The 12347-nt window shown below is 37.4% G+C and overlaps 1 long non-coding RNA gene across 1 annotated transcript in view; it reads right to left on the reverse strand.

The window, feature by feature from the left end:
- Positions 1-12347, reverse strand: part of LOC140533166 (uncharacterized) — a 29076-nt gene that overhangs the window by 13857 nt on the left and 2872 nt on the right. The window lies entirely within an intron of this gene.

Genomic DNA, 12347 nt, shown 5'->3' on the forward strand with positions numbered 1-12347 from the left:
TTGGTAGAAGTCTTCACTGTAAGTACCCTTAATATGTGGTTTCTAACATCCATTCAATTAAACAGTTAACTAAGATTGATTAAATACCTACTCTGTGCAGGACCTTCTCATCACCAATGCTGTTTTCCATTTACCTAAACACAATAAAACTTCATGTAGGCACCCTCGCAGCAAACATTGGCATCTAATAGACTATGTGACTATAAGGAGAAGAGACAGACAAGATGTGAGAGTAACAAAAGCAATGTGTGGTGCAGAGCACTGGACTGATCATAGACTTATTCTTTCCAAGCTAAATATTCTCATTCATCAAAAGTGCAGCCCCCAAGACAAAATGACTACCAGAAGAATTAATGTCAACAAATTAGAGCTCTTCTCTGAGTGTAAACACTTTGTTGCTAACTTGGAAGGAAAGTTGAAACAACACACAGTTGGCAATAGTGGAGCAGAAAAGGAGTGGGCAGCTTTCAGAGATTTGGTGTACAGAACTACATTTGCTCATCTGGGTCAGAACACTCACAAACACCAGGACTGGTTTGATGAAAATGATGGGAAAAATCCAGAAGCTGCTAAATGAAAAACAAGAACTCCCCAGGATTTACCAGAAGGATAGTTCATCCACCTCTAAGAAGGCTGCATTTAATTCCATCAAAAGTAAAGTACAAGCAAAGCTTAAAGAGATGCAGGATTCCAGGCTCAGTAAGAAGGCAGATGAAATTCAGTTTTATGCTGATAGTAACAATCCAAAGCACTTTTATGATTCCCTGAAAGCTATTTACAGACCGAAAACCTATGGTGCATCATAACTACTCAGTGCTGATGGAGTCACATTGATTACTGATAAGGGCATGATCCTAGAGAGATGGGCTGAACATTTCTATAGTGTTCTCAGTAGACCATCATCAATCAATGCTGAAGCCATTGACCACTTACCTCAGGTTGAAGTCAGTCCCTCCTTAGCTGAACTTCCAACTAAGAAGAGGTTTTGAGGGTCATTAGACTCCTTTCATGTAGCAAAGCACCTGGTGCTGATTCTATTCCAGCTGAAATTTACAAGATAGGGGGACCTATCTGCTCATACAAAAGATGACTGAAATATTCCAGGTTATGTGGCAAGAGGAACTTATCTGCCAGGAGTTCAAGGATGCCTCCACTGTCCATCTCTATAAAAGTAAAAGGAATAGATTGTCCTGTGACAATCACAGCAGGTTCTCTCTCTTAGTCATTACTGGTAAGATTCTCACTAGAGTCTTCCTTAATAGGCTGATCGTTCACCTGGAAAATGGTCATATACCTGAGGGCCAGTGTGGCTTCAGAAAGGGCCGAGGAACAGTCAATATGGTGTTTGCTGCCCGACAACTCCAGGAAAAATGCCAGGGGCAGAACAGAGGTCTATACACAGCGTTTGTAGATCTGACCAAGGTCTTCAACACTATTAGTCATGAGGGCTTAGGGAAAATTATGTCAAAATTTGACTGCCCAGAAAAGTTCATCAGTATTGTACATCAATTTCATGCTGGCATGTTTGCCTGGGTTCTCAATAGTGGACAATGCTCTTGTGCCTTCCCAGTCACCAATGAAGTGAAAAGGGCTGTATGCTTGCTCCTATGCTTTTTAGCATGATGTTTTCAACCATGATGTCAAATGCTTTCAACAAGAATGAACACAGCACTAAGGCCAACTACCATACTGATGGTACATTCTTCAATTTGAAAAGACTACAAGCCAAGACCAAAGTGGAAGGAGTATTGGTGCATGGTTTTCTGTTTTCAGATGATTGTACACTCAATGTAGCCTCTGAAGCTGAGATGCAACAAAGTGTGGATCAATTCTTTGCTACCTGTGCTAATTTTGGCCTAAAAATCAACACCAAGAAAACACAGGTGCTCCATCAGCCACCATCACTCCATCCATACGTGGAACCATCAGTTACAACAAATGGAGATATTTTGAATGCTGTGGATAAGTTTACTTACCTTGGTTGTACTTTCCAGGGATGTACACATTGACAATGAGGTTGACACACACATTGCCAAAGATAGCTCAGTGTTTGGAAGGCTCCAAAGAAAAGTTTGGGAAAGAAAAGGTATCAGACTGACTACCAAACTAAAGGTCTACAGAGCCGTTGTGCTGACCTCATTGCTGTATGTCTGTGAAACATGGACCATCTGTCAGCTCCATGCCAGGAAACTGAATCACTTCCATTTGAACTGAGATTCTGAGGATCACCTGGGAGAATAAGGTACCAGACACTGAAGTCCTTGCTTGAGCTGAACGGCCAAGCATTCAAACTGTGCTTCAGAGAGTGCAGCTCTGATGGGCTGGCCACATTGTTTGAATGCAAAATGTATGCTTGCCCAAAAGACTATTTTATGGAAAACTCACATAGGGCAGGCGATCACATGGTGGTCAGAAGAAGTGATACAAGGACATTCTCAAGGTCTCTCTCAAGAACTTTGGATTTGATTGTGTGACATGGGAGATGCTGGCAGAGGACCACTCAGCATGGCGTGCCCACATCAGAAAGGGCGCTGTGCTCTATGAGCAAAACAGAATTGAGACAGTGCAAAGTAAACATAGGATGCACAGATTTGGAGCATTCACCCCAAATGTTCATACAGAATATCTGTGCCCAATCTGTAGTAAAGCATTCTAAGCTAGTATTGGTCTGATCAGCCACACTCGGACACATTGAAACTTAAGTTTATCGTGGTGATGTCATTTTGATCCTCTTCGAGAACAAAGGACAACAACCAACCAACGAGTTGTGCCAGCCACTGCCCTAAGTGCTTTACAATTATCATTTCATTTGATCTTCACAAAAATCCTAGGATGTAGGTGATATTATTATCTCCATTTTACATATGAGGAAATTGAGAAAAACAGGGTTGTGTCTTGCCCAGGGTCACTCAGCTAGTAAGTGTCTGAGGTAGGATTTGAACTCAAGTCTTCGTGACTCCAGACCCACTGCTCTATCCACTGTGCTACCTAGTTACCGAGATAGTTTCTGCTGTCAGTAACCTCACAATCTAACTGGAGAGGCAAGAAGAAAACAAATGTACAAACAATTTATATGGGGAGGGGGTAAAAGGAAATAATTAAGAGATGGAAGATACTAAAATTAAGAGAGTTTGGGAAAGATTTCCTGCAGAAAATGGGATTTTAATTGGGACTTAAAGGAAACCAGGGAACGCAGTGGGCAGAGATGAGGAAGAAAATTCCACTCATGGGAGATAGGAAAAAATGCCTGGAGCCAAGAGATAGAATATCTTGTTCATGGAACAACAAGGAGGTCAGGGTCACTCAGTTGAAGAGTGCATTGCTAGTCAGTCAATTAATAGGCATTAATTAAGCATCCATTAAGTGTGAAGGACTGTGCTAAGCACTTGGGAGACACGTATATAAATATATAAATATATAAATATATATGTGTGTGTATACACACAGAGAGAGATATGAAAGATATTTTTATATACATATACATGAAAATATTTTGTATATATACGTATATTATGTGTGTGTGTGTGCGTGTGTGTATGTATGTAAGAAGGAAGACTTCCTGCCCTCAAGGAGCTTATAATATAATTAGGGAAGACAACACACAAAGAGAAGCTAAATGAGGGATGGGGCAGGGAATGTCTGGGAAGGTACCTAACAGGGAAGGGGAATGGGTGAGGAGATGAACTAAAAGTCAGAGAAATCCCAAAGCACAGCATCTATCTGTGAAATGAAGAGTTCCCTCCTTAACTGGAGGGTTCATGGCTCCTTCCTCCAATCAAAGAGACAGAAAAAGGTGATGAGATGGATGTCAAGGCTCATGGGATATTGACAGGGATAAGGTGTAAAAAAGACTGGAAAGGTAGGAGGGGACTGGGTTATGAAGGGTTTTGAACACTAAACAGAGGATTTTATAATTGATCCTGGAGGTAATAGGAAGTCACTATTATTGATTAGGAGAGGTGGGTGACATGGTCAGAACTACATTTTAGAAAAATCACTTTAGTGGTTCAGTGAAGGATGCGCCAGAGTGAGGCAGGCAGATTCATCAGCTGGCTCTTGCAATAATCAAAATAGGAGGTGATAAGGCCTTCACAAGAGTCGTAGCATTGTCAAAGGAGAAAAGGGGGCATATTTGAGAGACGTTACAGAAGTGAAATTGATATGCCTTGGTAACATATTTGATATGAAGGGTGAGAGAAAGTGAGGAGTTAGGATGACACCTACGATGAAAGACTGAGGGACTGGGAGGATGGAATCGCCCTCTATAGCAAAAGGGATAGTAGGAGTGGAGAAGGTGTGTGTGAGGGAAATAACGAATTTGGTTTTGTACGTTTAGAAGCCTGAAAGGTAGACAGAGATATGAGATTGTAGGTCAGCCGACAGCTATAGGTAGGATAAGTAGACTTGACAGCTGTCAGCATAAAGATGATCATTAAAGCCATGAGAGTAGATGAGATCAATAAGTGAAGTAGTATAGAAGAGAAGACAGCCCAGGATAAAACCCTGTGGAATACTTACAGTTAGAGGGCATAATTGTTAGAGGGCATAATCTGTTGGAGGATCCAACAAAGGAGATGAAGAAGAAGCAGTCATATAAGTAGAAGAACCAGGAGAGAGTGGTGTCCTGAAAACTTAGAGAGAGAGTATCAAAGAAGATAGTGTGATTAATAGTGTTAAAAGCCACAGAGATGTCAAGAAGAGTGAGGACTGAGAAAAGGCCACTGGATTCCACAATTAAGTGATAACTGGCACTTTGGAGAGAACAGTTGCAGTGGAATGATGAGGTATGAAGCCAGATTATAAGGAGTTAAGGAGAACGTGAAAGGACAAAAAGTAGAGGTACCTATTATAAAAAGCCTTTTCAAGAAATTTAGACACAAAAGGAAGAAGAGATATAGGTTAATAGCTAGCGGGGGTGGAAGCATCAAGTGACGGGTTTTTGAGGATGTAGGATACATGTAGGAACATGGTTGTAGGTAGTAAGGAAGGGGCCAATAGATAGGAAAAGATCAAAATAACTGAGGAAGTAGAGATGATAGAGGGGGAAATCTGTTGGAAGAAACAGGATGGATTAGGATTTCTTGAACAAGTATAGGGGTTAGCCTTAGTAAGGAGTATTTGGTACATATTTGGTAAGGCCACTTCATCATGTAAAATGAGGGTGAAGGAGGAGAGAGTGGCAGAAGGTACCTGAGGGATAAGAGATGAGGAAGAGGGAGTTCATGGTGAATTTTTTCTCCATTTTTTCTGTAAAATAAGAGGTAAGAATCTTAGCTGAGATAGTGGAGGAGGAGAGGCTATGGAAGATTTGGGGAGAGAAGAAAAGATTTTGTAAGAACTTCAGTGGAGAGTGGAAGAGTGAGTTGATAAGAGAAGTATAGAAGGATTGCCTAACAGCAGTGAGGGCCCAGTTGAAGTTGTTTACTCTAAATTTATAGTGGACTCAATCATATCAATTGAGTGGTTTTCTTCACCTTCATTTAGCAGCACATGTGTAAGAGTGAAGGCAGATGGTGGGAGTGATCCAAGGTCAAGGTTTGGCAGGGTACAACTGATGAAATAAGGGGTCTCGGAACCCAAGGTGGAAATATGAAGTTGAATTAGCTCACTGAGGTGTCAAGAGAGAGAAAGGAGGAGAGAGTGGTTAGGGCATAGGATATTTATCTAAAAGAAAAGTGAGAGGTCAAAGGATTGGAGGTCACAGTGTAGATAAAGAATAGGTTTTGGTAACGAAAGACGGAAGGAGAGGTGGAAGACCAGTAGATTATGGGCAGATAAGGGGAATTCAAAATTCTTGAATGTAGAAGTGATATATTTGTGAGTGATGCCAAGATCAAAAGTATGGCCATCTTCGAGTGTGACTGTGGTAGGGTAGAGAAGTAAGACATGTGATGTGAGTAGGTTGAGGAAATGAGAAGCCTGGGTTTTTGAGGGACAGTTAATATGTATGTTGAAGTACCCTAATAGGATGGCAAGAGTTGGGGATGTGAAAAAAGTGTGAGGAAGGAACCAAAGTCCCTGAAGAAGTAAGAGTTGATATACCAATGGAAGAATTGAACCATATCCAAATTAACGCTCATTACAAATGAAACAGGAAGATAAAAAAAAAACTGTAATTAAAGGAATGTTAGGTTCACAGATTCTCCTTGAATTGGTGAAATTAAAAAAGTTGCGAGAATTAGTTGCATCATTCAACCAAAGGCAATAAGGCACATCCCATTTCACAGGACACTTGATTGTCTCTACTTGCAGTGTTATAATGAGCACAAACAGATCACCATGAAGATAAATGTAGCTTATGTGTTAATTTTTGTTAAAAAGAAAGTCTATGCATTATTTGACAAAATCCTCTGAACTTAGTCAACATATACCTTGTTAGTCACAAACTTCATTACATAAAGTTCTCTACAAGGGTGAATGGCAAAAACTATACTGGGAAATATGGTTTGTGATCAAGAATTAAGAAGTCAAATGCTTGAATATTATTCAGGAATCTCATGCCCATGTATCATAACTACTTTTCTCAGGTAGAGAATTGGAAGGCTTAGACTGAGACAAACAATAAATACCACACAAAAAATAAAATCACACTATTTTAATGAATAGAATAAGACCAGATGTAGCAGCCATTTCACAATCAACCATCTATGTAGTAAGATCATCAGTTAATAGATTAAAAGTCAGAATCTGTATCTAATTAGAAAAAAAAGATAAAGATGAGATTAAAGCAGCCCCAAACTGATAAGGCTGTTGACTCTGAAAAATGGAAAATAGCAAAGTTTAAACAGTGCTTCTGTCACTGTTTCTTAGAAAAGTTTTTGATATAAAGTCACTTAATGAAGAAGCAAAAAAGTCCAGAAACCATATTATCAGGAAGCATTTTCTCTCCTTACTGACTGAAAAGACATTCCAAGATAAAAATGACATAAATTTAGAGTATAAGCTTATGGAAAATTTTATGGAGAGGAATAGAACTGGATAAGCAATATCTCACTAAATGCTGAAAAGGAGTTAAAAAAGAAAGGAAATCTAAAAAGAGTTTGTTATAAATACAACTAAGCCAGATCATTCTGAGAACATTGTACATGAAACTAAAGAAATACAACAAATAAGCATAAAATAAATCTGCCAGCATTTATTCAGTGTCTTATTCTCATTGATGACAACAGTGGAACTATCACATTTACTCTCTATCACTTCGGTATTCAATTCATTATTCAAATACCAAAGAGCCACAGTCAGGTTCATACAAGATTTAGCAGCTACCACCATAAAGAAGAAAAGAGCTTGGAATATGATACTCCAGAAGGCAAAAGATATTGGCTAACAATCAAGAATAACTTACCCAGCAAACAGAGTACAATCCAATCCTACAGAGAGAGAAATGGATCTTTAATAAAATGAAAGTCTATCAAGAATTCCTGATTAAAAGATCATAACTGAGAAGAAAATCTGAAATACAAATATTTGAGTCAAAAGGATAATAAAAAGGCAAACATGAGCAAGGAATTATATTGGTCTTAATAAAGATAAACTATTTATGTTCTAATATGGGGAGAGAATACATATGTTCCCTCAGAGTCCTACCATCAGGGTTAATAGAGGACGTTCAATTAGAAAGAAGGCCAGGAAATAGTTCTGTTATGTTTTTATTATCTTAAAGAAGAAAGGGAAGGGAAGAAGAATACACTGGGAGAAAGGGGAAGGAAGAGGAAGGGTGGAAAAGATTATCTCACATAACTGTGGTATGCAAGCAGAAGTCTACAAAAACAGGGACAAAAGAGTGGAGGGGGAAGAACAGTCAAGACTTGAGCCTCGTTGTCATATCAGCTGGTCCAAAGAGAGAAGAACATACACAGAGTTGGTTACAGAAATACATTTCATCAACAGGGAAACAGGTGGGAATGGGGATAAGGGAAAGCTGCAAATAAGGATGATGTTATAAAAGAGATTACTCTTAAGCAAAACAAATTCTTAGAAGGGGGTGGGAAACAAAGACAAGTACAAGTATAAAAGAAGAGAATGGGGAAGAACACACAACAGTCATAATTGTGAATATGAATGGGATGGAGTTACTCATTAAATGGAAGAGGATAGCAGAATGGATTAGAAAGCAAAATCCAACAATATGTTGTTTACAAGAAACAAGCTTCAAATAGAAAGATACACACAAAGTTAAATTAAGCCAGAAAAACTGATTATGTTTCAGCTGAAGTACAAATGTAGGAGAAACAATTGTGATCTCAGACAACACAACAGCAACAATAGACCCAGTTAAAAGAGATAAACAGGGAAGCTACATTTTGCTGAAAGGTACTTTATACAATGAATTAATATCAATACTAAATATACATGTATCAAATAGTATAGCATCTGAATTCCTAAAGGAAAAGTTAAATGAGTTACAGAGAGAAAAAGACAGTAAAATTATGATAGTGGAGAATCTCAATTTACTCTTCTCGGATTTAGATAAATCTAACAAAAAAGAAATAAAGTACCTGAATAGAATTTTATAACCATTAAATTTGATAAGCCTTGGGAGATTACTGAATGGGAATAGAAAAGGAATATACACACAATTAACTAGGTATTCGGGCACAAAAGCATTATAGACAAATACAGAAAAGCAGAAATATTAAACTTATCTTTTACAGACCACAATGCAATAAAAATTATATGCAGTAAAGGACCTCTGAAACAAAGATTAAAAACTAGTTGGAGACTAAATCACTTAATCCAAAAAAATGAGTAGGTTAAAGAATAAATCACAGAAACAATCAATAATCTCATTAAAGATAATGATAACAATGAAACAGCATATGAAAAAAATTGAAGATGTAAAGTGGCAGTAGTAATTAGGAAAATGAAATTCAGAAAAGAAGCTTGAGCTAAACATACCCACACAGGAGAAATTCATGCTGGAGATGATGTAATTTTAAAGACCCTTGAGAATCAATTTTTAAGAGAATTCAAATGGGGAAGATTCTCCCCAAATGGAAAAGGTTAAAGACAGTGCCTTTACCCCAAAAAGGGGTCTGAGAAGCCATCATGAAGTATCTATTCATATGTCTTCCTTAGCCCTTTGCAATTTTTTTGATAATTGTCTGTAAACAGCAAGGATATCCTCAATTATAACATGAGAAGGGAACAGAGATATTTTTTCAAATGATTTTCTACACAGTCCCATACCTGACTTTGAGGTTTAAAGAACATAAAATTCCATTATTTACTATTGACTTTAAAGACATATTTGTAGAACAAAGTGTTGTTTTAAAGATTGTCCTCAAAGCTATCTCTCATACATATGTCAAAATCATAAGAGATTTTATGATCCTACGTAAACCTGGAAATAATTGTTCTGCCTCAGAAGAGGAATTAAACATGACAATATATATCCATCCAAGGTGTTCAACTCTGTAGCGATGGATGTTCTATGCAAATTCTGAACAAAAGAGGGAATACTTGTAGATGACAAGATTCTCCAAATATTCTAATCCACAAGTAATACTGTGCCAAGTGCATTGAGCCCTGGAATGCTGCAAGAATTTCTCAGTGAAAATACATAATCCATTTCAAAAGATCAACCTAACTATCCACTCTGGAAAAATCACTGAATTTCAATTAACTGGAAAAATGAATCAATAATTTAAGTGACCCCAAAAAATAGAAAAAATAGACAGTAGATATAGCTATAGCATATTATCAATGGTGTCTTACATTCAAGAAATGGCATAAAAGACATCTCCTAGGAAATAATGACATTAAGACGAAGAAAAAAGAGTGGGTTGTTGATGTAGTGAGAGCAAAGGAAAACAGATGGCCTATTCAATTATTAAACTGAAACAATGAGAGAGAGAGAGAGGAGAGAGGAGAGAGGAGAGAGAGAGAGAGAGAGAGAGAGAGAGAGAGAGAGAGAGGGAGAGAGAGCACATTTATTGAGTGCTATGTGCCAGGCACTGTACCAGGTGCTGGGGGATACAAATACAAAAAGCAAGACAGTTCTTGCCCTCTGAGAGTTTACATCCTAACACTTAATGAGAAGACATAGAAAGGCTGCTATCTGTACTGATGGAGGTGGTAGCCACACTGATGATATTACAGATCCGTAAAAATGCTGAAGTATTAACCATAATCAAGAATTATTTTGAGAGCATTGCCAGATTCTATTTCTTATTATTTTATTTAATACATTGGCCTATGATTTGTTTTGCTTTCTCTTTGCAAGGTTTGGAGATCAAATTCATATTTACTTTATAGTTGGGTAGAATGTTGCCATTCTCTATGTTTTAAAATGGTTTGTATGCATAAATATCATTTATTTTTTGACAGTTGAAGAATCCACCTATTAATTAATATGGTCCCAATGCCTATTTATGTGGAAGTTCATTCATTTTCTGCAGAATTCCCTCTTCTGAGGTTGATTTATCTAGGCTATTTCTTGTCTTGTCAATTTGAGTTTTAAATACTTTGCAGATATTCATCCATTTATTTTAAAATTTTTACTGGCATGAAGCTATACGGAGTAATTTTAAAAGTTTTCTTAATTTCCTTTCATGAAATCATGATTTTTCCTTTTCTCATTTCTAACACTAATAATTTGGTTTTGGTATCTCATTTTATGGATTAATTTCTTGTCAACTAGAAATGTTATGACTATTGGCTTGAAACTGCTCTTGGTTTCATTCATAAACATAATCGTTCTTTGACTTGCTATTTTAATAATTTGTGCTCTTATTCTAACAATCATTCTACGTTTTCTTTAAGTATATTACTCTACTTATTTTCTAATTTCCTTGAATACAAACACAGTCTATTTAATTGATCTTTTTCTCTCTCACTATTAGTCCCCTGGGGCTATATACAACATTTGCCTATGGCTACATAGTTATATTTGAAGTAGTTACTATTTCTATACTTTCTGTTTAGTTATTTTTGAGACTACTCTTTCTGACCTGAATTGAGGTTTTCTTGGCAAAGATACTGGAGTGGTGTGACATTTGCTTCTCCAGCTCATTTTATGGATGAGGAAACTGAGGCAAACAGGGCTAAGTGACTTCCTCAGTGTCACACAGCTAGTAAGTATCAGAGGCCATATTTGAACTCAGGTCTTCCTGATTTCAGGTTCAGCACTCTATCCATGAACTTAACTTTAAAAAATTTACAAAATTCATATATATCATACTATTAAATCTATAAGAAGAACGGAAGTCAATGAGGGGAAGGCTATGCTTCCCAGTGTGTTATGCACACACACAAGGCCATCTTATTAGAAAATACATTTTGTGAAACTCCAGACCTGATGAGTAAGAGGCTTTCAGAGTTAGAAGGGGCTTCAGAAGCCATCTACTACAACCTGTATAGGAATAAGAACCCCCCTTCTACAATATCCTTGAAAAGGACTCATCACAGGCCTTGAAAACCTCCACTGAAAGGGAAGCCCTCATCTTCAGGGCCAATACACTCATTTCTAGATAGCTCCAATTTTTAAGGAGTTTTTCCTTATATCAAACCAAATTTGTCTCCTTACAGCTTTCAGGCCCTGCTTCTAATTTTGCCCTCTGCGGCCAAGTAAAACAAGTTTAATCTCTCTTCCATAATGTGGTCCTTCAAACATCTGAAGTCAGCTATCATTTCTCAGGAATCTTCTCTTCTTTAATCAAAATAGCCTTGAGTCTCATATGACATGGACTTCAAGACCCTTCACCATTTTGGCTGCCATCCTCTAAATATTTTGTCTCTAAATTATCAATATACTTCTTAACATGTGATGACTAGAACTGAACAAAATATTCTAGATATGGTTTAAACAGGACAGAGTATACAGTGAGACTATCACCTCTTTTTCATGCTTTTGATACTGGGCCTGGAATCAGGAACACCTGAGGTCAAAGTTGGTCTCAGACACTAGCTGTGTGACAGTCCTTTAACCTCTGTTTGCCTCAGCTTCCTCACATGTAAAATGAGCATAAATAATAGCATCTACCTCCTAGGGTTGCTGAGTGGGACAAGTGAAATAATAATTGTAACGTACTTAGTGCTGTGCCTGGCATATAGCAAGCACTATAGAAATGTTAGTTATTAGCTACTATTTCCTATTTATGCTACTATATCACACTTTATATTGAGCTTGCAGTCAACTAAAACTCCCAGATGTTTTTCAAATTGCTGTCTAACTATAGCTCTTTCAAATTGTAAATGTAAGTTGATTGTCTGATTTCAAGTATGGCATTTATCCTGATTAAATGTTATCTTATTACATTTGATAAAAAAAAACATTCTAGCCTATCATTTTTTGTCTGTCATCTAATGTGTTAGTTATCTTCTCAAGCTTCATCTCTGCAAATTTG

This window comes from Notamacropus eugenii, chromosome 3, assembly GCF_028372415.1.
Source record: "Notamacropus eugenii isolate mMacEug1 chromosome 3, mMacEug1.pri_v2, whole genome shotgun sequence".
Classification (NCBI taxonomy): domain Eukaryota; kingdom Metazoa; phylum Chordata; class Mammalia; order Diprotodontia; family Macropodidae; genus Notamacropus; species Notamacropus eugenii.